We start from the raw sequence: 12,227 nt of genomic DNA, 5'->3' as shown, positions 1-12,227 counted from the left end.
CCTGAGCAAAACACACATACACACACACACACACACACTCACACACACACACACACACAATCAATGCTGGAAGAACACAGCAGGGCCGGTGAATTGTCCTGTGATGTTGTTGGCGTTAAACAGGTGGACTGCTGGGTGGTGTGGCCTATTGGGCCAGAAGAATCTGTCTGCACTCCATCTCCAAATAAAACAGAATCAATAAAAGATAGAATCCGGGTCACTGGTGCAATGAAGCAGTAACTCTACTGGCCTCAGCATGGTGCCATACCAGGAATCAAGGACTAATCCCTGCACTTGTTGGTGGCCAAGACAATTTTTAATAAACTGTTAAAACATATGTTTACTGTCACATCATCCCTCCAAGACTTGTCAACACTCACACATTTGGCTCCTGGCTGACTTCAGGATCTTTTTGGAACTGAACCACACGGTCCAACGGTCTTCTTGTAGTTTGTAAAATCGGGAATTCATCCGTGAGCTGCCTGTGATCTTTTGCATGTGACTACCCTTGAGCAAGGCTTGTATATCGTCGTCCTTGATGAGGCCTTGGGAGGAACACAGAGGACACATCAGATGGAGAGATGGCAGAAGGGAAGTGAAGGGTGGGGTGAGTGGGTAGTGAAGGGGACGTGTAAGGGAGGGAAGGAGTGATGGAACAGACAAGCGGAGAGTGAGGATCTGGTGAGGCAGGGGTAAGTAGTCAGGAGTTAGGAAGGTAGGGGAGAGCAGTGGAGGACAGAGGAACGGTGTTAATGAGTAGGAGAAGGGAAGGTATTGTAATGAGTGGGATAGAACACCAGAGCACACTACAGGCCCTTCAGCCCACAGTATTGTGTCAAACTTTTAACCTGTTCTAAGATCAATATAACCCTTTCCCCAGATAAAGCACTCCCTTTTTCTATCATTCATGTGCTCTGTACAGGTATTTCTTAAACGTTCCCAATGTACCTGCCCCTACCACCACCACTGGGGTGGTTCCCCACACACACACCACTCTCTGTGTACACTCCCTGTTATTTGCCATTCCCACCCTGGGAAAATCTCTCTGGCTATCCACTCGATCTATGTTTGTTATGGCCTCGTACACCTCTCTCAAGTCCCCTCTCACCCTCCTTCACTCCAAAGAGAAAAGCCCTCGCGTGCTCATCCTATCCTCATAAGACTACATGAAGATGGGTTAAACTAGTCCAGGCAGCAGCCTGGTGAATCTCCTCTGCACAATTGATACGAGGAAGGCTGGGGATTGGAAGCTTTCAATTGAACTTGGAGGAAATCCATGGTGTCTTGGGGAGAATGTACAAACTCCTTACAGAGAGCAGCGGAACTGCACCCCGATCGGATATCGCTAGCCCTGTGGAGCGTCACACTAACTGCTTCTCCACTGTGCCGTACCAGTGGCAAGGGGAGTGAGATAATTAATGTGGGTGGGAGACTGCAGGTAAATAAAGGATCTGTGAAGTCATGATGTGTCATCAAGAGATCGGCACAGAAACAGGCCCTTCGACCCACCATTTCAATGATGTCATCTATACTAGCCCCAGAAATCAGCACTTGATCAGTAGCTTTCTACAACTTGAATATTCCAGTGCCCCAAAGTCTTTGGAACACAGCCCCCTTTATATAAAAAACGATACAGCAATTGTGTCTATACATTTACTTTTACCTTTATCGACTTCACAAGATTGTGGATTCCAGCTTTCTCTGTTTCCTCCAGCACCAAACGATTCCTCTTTCCATTTCCCTACTTTCATTGACCCATCTTCAGGCACCAGTTCCCTACCACTCTTGACCATTTGCACATTGGTGAAGTCACCCGACCGACCCCACAGCCTCTCTTTGTTGTTCTGCTCCTGATCTCTGATGGTTGCTTTGGCCTCGCATCCAGTTTCCTCCCTCTTATCCTCTCCATTCCAGTGTTCGTCCACTGGGCTTAGCTCCAGTTCAGTCGCCTCTGTCTGGATATGCCCAACAGCCAGTTCAGGATTTAGCCCTCGATCTACCAGAGCCGGCTCAGGACTTAGTATTCGATCTGACAGTCCCTGTGATGAGATCCCCTGCTCATTTCCTCCATCCCCTGATTCTATACTCGCCTCCTCCATATTCTGGCTTCTAACCTCCAGGTATACAGTGGTGATTCTCTTGGCTGGTTGTCTAGAGTGTGCAGCAAAGCCCCCTGGCTTCAATTCCTCAGAGCTGGTCTTCACTTTGAAATTTACTGGCTGGGCTGTGCTGATTACGTGCTTGGCCTTCACAGTGTGGGGGCGCTTCTTGGTGAACTTCTGGCAGGCCCACCAGCCGATGATGGTGACAGCACTGCCCATCGACAGGCCAAGGACCACCAGCCGGAATAGTTCGCTGAATTCCATTGACTTCGTTCCTGAAAATGTTGTGGCAGCAGCCTACCGCATCAAGGAGACTAGCCTCTCCTTGAGCTCTCAGATGAACTGCCCTCAGCCGGCAGTTTCTTGTGGTCAAGCTCTGGATCATAATGACTTCACAATCTACCTCATTATGATCAAGCATGTGACTGCAGGAAAATACAGGTTGTTATGGACACAGAAACCATCCCCTCCTCCTTGGACTCTCTACATTTCTCGCTGCCTCAGTAAAACAGCTGGCAGAATCAAAAACCCCTCCCATATTCTGTTTTATCCCCTCTCCCATCGGGCAGGAGATAGCAAAGCCCAAAAACACTTTCCAACAGGCTCGAGGATAGCTTCTATCCCGTCCGTCATTGAATTTAGGACAGACACAGTAGGAACAATTAAACTTTCAGATAGGCACATGGATGAGGGAGAGTTTGAGGGCCATGTAGGAGGGAGGGTTACATAGCTCTTAGATTAGGATCAAGTATCAGCAGAATATTGTGGGTTAACTGGCCTGTATTGTGCTGTAATGTTCTATGTTCTGTTGAATGGTTCTCTACTGTGATAAGATGGACTGTTGACCTCACAATGTCAATTGTTACAATCTTGCACCTTATTGTTTACCAGCACTGCACTTTCTCTGTTGCTGTTAGACTTTATTCTGCATTCTGTTATCGTTTTTCCTTGTTCTACCCCAATGCACCGTGTGATGATGTCATCAGCATGAACAGTTTGCAAGTCAGGCTTTTCACTGTATCTCAGTACATGAGACAATAATAAACCAATACCAAACAGTGAAAGTAAAGAATGAAGCCTCTAGTGACTGGTGTTTGTTGGGAGGGGGAGAGGAGGTGTCCATTTTCATTTCAACATGGTAATTTTGTGGCCATGCTTCCTGTGAGTGCCCCTCACTCTCCCTTGACCGTGACTCTGAGCCAAAGCTGATAATGGAATTCCTTGTTCTACTGGATATCACCATACATTCTGTCTTTTTGCATTTGATAGATAGATCCATTTTTGCACTTTCTTCAACAACTATATCAATTAAGTTTTGTAGTTCTTCCTCCGTACTTGCAATTAACATAGTGTTATCTGCATATCTGAAATTATTGATGTTTTCACCACCAACTTTGGTTCCCAGGATGTCTCTTATTTTTTGTAATATTGTTTCACTGTACACATTAAACAAATCAGGGGAGAAAACACACCCTTGTCTATCTATCAATTGCAAAAAGACAGAATGCATGGTGATATCCAAAAAGAAGGAGAATCCTATCTGAAGGCTGAGAATCAACGGGGAAGACATAAAACAAGTACAGAACTTTTGCTACTTAGGAAGCTGGGTGAAATCAGATGGCAGGTGCGACATGGACATCAAAAGAAGAATAGGGATGGCAAAAGACACCTTCACGAGAATGAAGAGTATACTGACCAACACTAAACTGGGCATGACACCCCGCCTCAGAGTACTGAAATGTTATGTTTATTCAGTTATGTTATATGGCTCAGAATGTTGGACAATATCTAGTAAAATGACGAAACGAATTGAAGCAGCAGAGATGTGGTTTTTGAGGAGGATGCAAAGAATATCATGGACAAAACGAATATCTAACGAGGATGTCATGAACAGAGCAAGCACAGAAAGAGAAATAATGTATGAGATCATGAAAAGGCAATGTAACTTCATTGGAAACACAAAATTCTCTGCAGATGCTGGGCTCAAAGCAACATGCACAACACGCTGGAGGAACTCAACAGGTCGGGCAGCATCCGCGGAAACGAACAGTCAACGTTTCGGGCCGAGACCCTTCATCAGGACTGTAGAGGGAGGGGGCAGGGGCCCTATAAAGAAGGTGGGGGCGGGTGGGAAGGAGAAGGCAGGTTGGTGCCAGGAGAAAAACCAGGAAGGGGTAAGATCAAGGGGTGGGGGAGGGGAAGCAGAGAGGGGATAGGCAGGAAAGGTGAAGAAGGAAATCAAACCATTGTCTCCCGCACCATCACCGCCCTTATCAACTCCGGAGACCTTCCATCCTCAGACACAAAACTCATAATTCTCACACCCCGCACTGCTCGGTTTTACCTCCTCCCCGAGATCCACAAGTCTGACTTGTAACTGCCTACCTGGACTCCATTTTGTCACCCACTGTTCAGTCCCTCCCCGTCTACATCCGGGATACATTCCATGCCCTCCACCTCTTCAATAACTTTCAGTTCCCCAGTCCCGACGGCATCATTTTCACTATGGATGTCCAAGACTTATGCACTTCCATTCCCCATCAAGAAGGCCTTAAGGCCCTCCGTTATTTTCTGGACAATAGACCTCACCGGTTCCCCACCACCACCACCCTCCTCCAGTTGGCGGAACTGGTACTCACACATACTAGCTTCTCTTTTGGCTCTTCCCACTTTCTTCAGACCAAGGGTGTGGCTATGGGCACTCGCATGGGCCCCAGCTATGCCTGCCTCATTGTTGGTTATGTGGAACAATCTATGCTCCAAACCTATACTGGTACTGCTCCCCAATTTTTCCTTCACTACGTTGACGACTACATTGGTGCTGCTTCCTGCAGCCATGCTGAGCTCATCAATTTCAAAAATGCTATTCCCTATTCCCAGTTCCTCCGTCTCCACCACATCTGTTTGCAGTTGTGGAAAGATAATGATATTGTTAAGAATGCTTGGCACACTGATTATTCCCTTCTCTCTCTGGGTCTGGTCATCTGGGCGTGAAGGCCCAATGACCATAAGGTGCCTTTCCCATTGTTATCAGACCGTTGAACCAATTGACTTTCATAGTCCCTTCTCGGTGGTGCTATCATGTCCCCCACCTCTTCATTCTACCACTTTTGTTATTGTTGCTTTAGCACTTCTTTTTGCTCTACGTCAAAATACATTGCACTATTCTATTATAAGACCATAAAGGCTGATTTATACTTCTGCGTCAACTCGACGCCGTAACCTACGCAAGTGACCTATGCGTGTTGTGAGCATTTATACTTGTGCGTTGGTGTTTCTGCGTCACTCAGCAATTCACGCTCGTCACGTATGCGCACACACCTGCCCGTGCAAGGCTTCATGGTCATGTTAGTCTTTCTCGGGGTAAACAAGAAGCAAGCGTCTTTTTTCGTAAAAGCAGAATGTGTTCTTCATAATTTCGGAGGTCTGTAAAGATTTATGGGAAGCATTGCAGCCAGAGTTGCTTCCCTGCCCTTCAGTCGCCCAAAGGCAAGCTATTGCAGCATAGGAGGAAATGTGATGCTACCAAGCAGACCAATCACAGTTGTTGCGGTCTGCATTGCCATGACGTGTAGTTACATTTTGGGAGAGGTGCATGTCAGGCTACAGCATAGGGAACCGCGTAGGCACTGCATAGGGTTCGCGGCTACGCCGTATCTACGGTGCTCAGTTGACAAAGAAGTATAAATCAGCCTTAAAACTATACTCATGACTGTGTCACCACCCACAGCTCTAATATGCTAATTAAATTTCCCAACGACACTACATTGATTGGCCTAATCTCAAACAATAACGTGGTGGCCTACAGGGAAGAAGTCATCCCTCTGACACAGTGCTGTCAAGAAAACAACCTCTCCCTCAATGTCGCAAAAACAAAGGAGTTGGATGAGGATTACAGGAGGAATGGAGACAGGCTAGCCCCTATTAACATCAATGGATCTGGGCTTGAGAGAGTAAAGAGCCTTTAAGTTCCTCAGCATCCACATCACCAAGGACCTCACATGGTCTGTACACACCAGCTGTGTGGTGAAAAGGGCATAACAGCGCCTTTTTCATCTCAGACGGTTGAGGAAGTTTGGTGCGGGTCCCCAGATCCTAAGAACTTTCTAAAGGGGCATAATTGAGAGCATCCTGACTGGCTGCATCACTGCCTGGTATGGGAACTGTACCTCCCTTAATCGCAGGACTCTGCAGAGATTGGTGCGGACAGCCCAGCACATGGAAGTTGTGAACTTCCCATGATTCAGGACATTAAGACAGGTGTGAAAAAAGGACCCAAAAGATCATTGGGGACCCGAGTCACCCCAACCACAGTCTATTCCAGCTGCTACCATCCATGAAACGATACCACAGCATAAAAAGCAGGACCAACAGGCTCCGGGACAGCTTCTTACACCAGGCCATCAGACTGATTAATTCATGCTGATTTGAGTGTTTTTCTATGTTACATTGACTGTTCTATTTATTTATTTCTCTTTTTTTTTGCACTATCTTACTTTCTATTTTTCTATTTTCTATTTATGATTTATAATTTAAATTTTTAATATTTACTATCGATTTGTAATCCAGGGAGTGGGAAGCGCAGAATCAAATATTGCTATGATGATTGTACGTTCTAGTATCAATTGTTTAGCAACAATAAAGTATAAAGTATAAATTAATATAAATTACTTTGATTTCACATTGAGATGGAGACGTAACGTAAAGATTTTTACTCCTCAAGTATGTGAAGGATGTAAGAAATATAGTCAATTCAATTCTAAGACCATATAATTTAGGAGCAGAATTAGGCTAATTTGGTCCATCGAGTCTGACCCACTGTTTCATTATGGCTGATCCATTTTTCTTCTTAGCCCCAATCTCCTGCCTTCTCCCCATTTTTCTTCATGCTCTTACCAATCAAGAATCTAGCAACCTCTGCCTTAAATATACATATAGACTTGGTCTCCACAGCTGCCTGTGGCCAAGAATTCCAGATTTACCGCTTTCTGGCTAAAGAAATTCCTCCTCACCTCTGTTCTAAAATAATGCCCCTCTAGTCTGAGGCTGTGTCCTCTGGTCTTAGTCCCTCCCACTATAGGAAACACCCTCTCCACATTCACTCTATCAAGGCCTTTCACCATTTGATAGGTTTCAATGTTGTCACCCCTCATTCTTCTGAATTCTAGTGAAAACAACTCCAGAGCCATCAAATGCTCTTCATATGACAGGCCATTCAATCCTGGAATCAGTTTCATGAACCTCCTTTGAATCCTCTCCAGTTTCAGCACATCCTTTCTAAAATAAGGGGCATTTGTAGACCTGTCTCTCACATAATCGTACTTTCGCCTACACAATACTCCATCTGCCACTTTGTTACCCATTCTCCTAACCTGTCTAATTCCTTCTGCTGACTCATGGCTTCCTGAACACTACCTGACCCTCCACCCATCTTCACAGCACTCACAAACTTAGCCACAAAACCATAAGTTTTTGCCCTCTCTTTTGCTTTTATGTTCTCTTTAGTTTCCCTTGTCAGCCATAGTTGCCTCATTCTCCCTTATAAAATATTTCCTCTTCTATCCTGTGCCTTCTGAGTTGCTTACAGATTCTCCAGCCATTGCTGTTCTGCCATCATCCCTGCTAGTGTTCCCTTTCAATTAAGTTTAGCCATATCTTCCCTCATGCCTCTATAGTTCTCTTTACTCTACTGTATTACTGATACATTGGACCGTAGCTTCCCCCTCCCAAACTGCAGGGTGAATTCTATCATATTATGATCCTGCTTCCTAAGGTTCCTTTACCTTAAGCTCCCTAATTAAATCTGGTTCATTACACAACACACATTTCAGACCTGCTCAATCACTAGCTGTTCTAATACACCATCTTGTGGGCATTCTACAAAATCTGTCTCTGGGGATCCAGCATTTTCACAAATTACCTGCATATTGAAATCCCCCATGACTATCATAACATTGCCCTTTGTATATGTCTTTTCTATCACCCATTGTAATTTGTATCCCCTATCCTGTCTACTGTTTGAAAGCCTGTATTTCACATCCCATCAGGGTTTTTGCACCTTTGCAGTTTCTTAACTCTACCTACAAGGGTTCTACATTTTCTGGATGGACACTCCACATAAACATCCAGCAGATTGATTATACAAGTGGTATTGTGCAAAAGGATGATCAATTTCCTCACTTGTAGACCCCAATCAGTTCAGATTGGCAACGTCTCCTCCACAATCTCCATCAGTAGAGATGCACAAGTCTGTGTGCTGAGCCCCCTGCTCTACTTGCATATACTTATGTCCGTGAGGCCGAGCATAGCTCCAATGCCATATTTAAGTCTGCTGACAACACCACCATCATTGTCATAATCAAAGATGGTGACGGATCAGCATATAGGACAGCGATTGAAAATCTGGCTGTGTGGTTCCTTAACAACAACTTCTCACTCAGTGCCAAGAAGATCAAGGAGCTGATTATTGACTTCAGGACAAAACCGGAGATCCATGAGCCAGTCCTCACTGGAGGATCAGAGGTAGAGAGGGTCAGCAACTTTAAATTCCTTGGTATTACTATTTCAGAGGACCTGTCCTGGGCCCAGCACTCAAGTGCAATTACGAATAAAGCACGAAGCAGTAAAGAAGCATCCATAACCAAGGTCCACCCCACTCCCCTCCCCCCCCCACTACACAGGTTAGGCCCTCCTCCCACTGCTACATCAGGAAGACTAACCCAGAACCATCAGGCTCTTGAACCAGTGGGATAACCTCACTTGTCTCATCACTGAACTGTTCCCACAACCTGTGGACTCACTTTCAAGGACTCTTCATCTCATGTTCTTGATATTCATTGCTTATTTATTTATTATTATTATTTCCTTTTTTCTCTTTTGTATTTGCAGTTTGTTGTCTTTTGCACATTGGCTGTTTGTCTGTCCTGTTGGGTGCAGTCTTTTATTAATTCTATTATGTTTCTTGGATTTATTGAGAATGCCTGCAAGAAAATGAATCTCAGGGTTGTATCTATGTATTTTGATAATAAATTTCATTTGAATTTTTAACTGCATTGATAGCTAGGAGGGCCATTTTGTTGCAGTGGAAGGATACATCAGCTCTCACTTTGTCACAATAGTTCCCTCAAGTGATGCTATGTCTAAGTTTGGAGAAGTTGAACCTTTGAACCTTTATTTGATTTTGAGAAAAGGTGGGGCTCATTTGCTCATTATCATCATTTGAGCTAATTGATAGATTTTTTCCACGATCTAATTGTAAATTTTTTGGTATATTTTCTTTTCTTGCTGGTGGTTTGGTGTTTATTTTTAGAAGCTTTTTGTATGACATATGGCTCCGGGATTGTACACCTAATGGGGTTCTCCTCCCCCCGCCCCCCACACCTTTTCTGCTTAGTAGGTTTTTCTTGTTATCACAAATTTTTTTTCCCAATCTTTAAGATGTCTTTTTTGAGACATTGTAAGTGTTGTTACTTCAATGTACTCGTGTTATTTCTTTTGTATAATATAACAATAAAAAGATTTGAAAAGAAAGAATTTTGAACTGCAGTCTCATTACTCAGAAAAAAAGTTATTTGCTGCACCATTTACTGTTTATCTGTGCTGCACACTACATACATTTTGAATTTATATTGAATTAACTTATTTATGATAATACAGTGGATTTCAGTTAATTGGGACACATCGGGACGAGTACATTTTGTCCCAATTAAGCAGCTGCCCCAGTTAGCGAAAGGTTTATGGAAGCAGTTAAAAAGTTACAAAAACGACAAAGTACCCTTTAACTGAGTAACAAATGATGTGTTTAAATGAATTCAGAACAAATTATAACGCTGCCAATAATACCATAGTACTATAAAATTGTGCATTAGATCGTAATATTTATTGATGGAGGAATTAATCCAGTATAGGCAATGAAAAAACATCAGCACAGACACCTAGAGTAGATAATGGACTGCCTTCAGATGATTGTATCCTCCAAATCGTCATATTCATTGTAACATTCAGATGATTGTCGATACAGTCACACACTTTGTAGCTCCTAACTTGAAGGAGTGAAATAGTTTCATTTTTACTCCCAGTTGTTTCTGGCATCTCCAAACTGCAGCAAGCAGAACAGTTCTGAATTGTCTAACTGCTTATTTCTTGCCAGCTATCAGTGACAAAAAAAAATCACTGCCTTTTGATCATGAATACATGCAACAGATGCTATTTAAGAATTGTTCACTCTAAGCATAGTGTAGCCTCCAACAGCCACACAAGTGCATGCAACTGACACTACTTAGAATCTATTCAGCAACAGTCTCCTGTCCCAATAAAGCAACATAGTGTCCCAAAAAAATGAAGGGATTCCTGGCAATTTTCTCAGTTAGTTTTTGGTTTTTAAGAGATGTCTCAAATAAGCAGCTGCCCCGATTAACCAATGGACCAATTAGCCAGAATGCACTGTGTTTTGGGTTTATGTGCTGTGTGTGATCTGTTTTGTGGGTATACCATGGTCCAGAGGAATATCTATTCATTTGGTTGTATCTACGTACAGGCAGATGTCAATAAACTTGAACATGTACTTCAAACTATTGAAGAAAAATTGAATTTGAAACAATGTTACATAATGTGTTTATTGTGGGGAAAGAGTGAAGTTCCAAAATTGCAAATAAATTAAATCACCAGTTCTCTTCCTTCGATTTTATATAAAATTTTAAAAAAACAAATTCAAGCATTTCAAAGAAATTCTATTAGGAATTTATCCTTTGATCTATAATACAATATGTCAGTCTATGTGCCTGGACTCTGCTTCAGGAATATGGTTTAATGGACTGTCGAGGTTGCAGTAATGTGACCCACCAACACCGTCATGGGCAATTAAGAATGGATAACAAATGCTGGTCTTCCACCGTCTGTAAATGGATCAGGAAAATGGCGGGCAGAGAACACTACTGTATCTACATTCCTCCCAAACGAGCACAAATTCCTACCCAACATCTTTAACTGTTACAGCCACTAACATTCATTTCAATTCACACAGAAATCTTTCATTGCTCACTGACCTTTACTGATGCAAGTATAATTCCACTACATTGTGCAATTTTAAGGCCTAATTGACTTTCCCTAATTTTCTCAGTTTTCTTTCCGCTACAGTAACCTTCAAACCATACCATCCAGTCAACTGACTTGGCATTAGTATAGAAGAGTCTGGATGCACTCAGTGTTCCCTCCCATTCTACTCCCTCGCACAAGTGTTGCTAAGGTTAGGGATGCTACCCTCTTAAATACTGTTTTATCATATTATCCTGATTCGTCAGTACAAAGACATTTGTACATTTTGTTGGTAAATGGCCATTTTTATTTTCTTAAAAGAATGCGACAGAATTATAAGAATACTTAAAAGAATACAAGCAATGTCACTCACTCCCTTTATTAAATCTTTAGTACTTGTCACACCTGTTGGAGGAAATGCAAATTCACGCACTTTTTCTTAAACACAACTAATAAAAGTTTTTTTTTATAGCCGCCTAGGGACCATGAATTTGGAATATTAAAATATTGTTCATAAAGCAATGGATAATATCCAACCCTGGGTAGAGTCTGAACAGAATTTGAATCCTAAACTCAAATGTTATGGTGAAACATAGAAACAAATTCCTTTCATAACCTCTAGGATTATGCGGGACCCTGCTGTATACAAATTACATTAAAAATTCACGACTTAGGGCTTGTTGTAACACTCAGTAAAGCATGCATCAAACAAAAGTAGTAATTTGCATGAGATTGAAGGGTTTCCATTGAGGCATTGTTTAAAACAGAACACAGAATAATAGAGCACAGTTCAAGCTCTTTGGCCCACAACGTTGTACCAACTTTTTAACCTACTCCAACGTCAATCCAATACTCCCTTCTCACATAGCCCTCAATTTCTCTTTTATCCACGTGCCTACCTATTGACCCTGATATATCTGTCTCTATTACTACCCATGGCAGCATACTGCTCACCTACTACTCCCTGGGTAAAAGGAAAACCCTACTTCTGGCATCCCCCCCCCCCAACACCTTAAAATTAAGTAGTCTCCATGCATTAGTCATTTCTTCCTGGTTTGGGGGGGAGGGGGGTGGTGGGAGTCTCTGACTGTC

This window comes from Mobula hypostoma, chromosome 2 (genome assembly GCF_963921235.1).
Source record: "Mobula hypostoma chromosome 2, sMobHyp1.1, whole genome shotgun sequence".
NCBI classification, from domain to species: domain Eukaryota; kingdom Metazoa; phylum Chordata; class Chondrichthyes; order Myliobatiformes; family Myliobatidae; genus Mobula; species Mobula hypostoma.
This window is presented reverse-complemented; position numbering follows the sequence as displayed.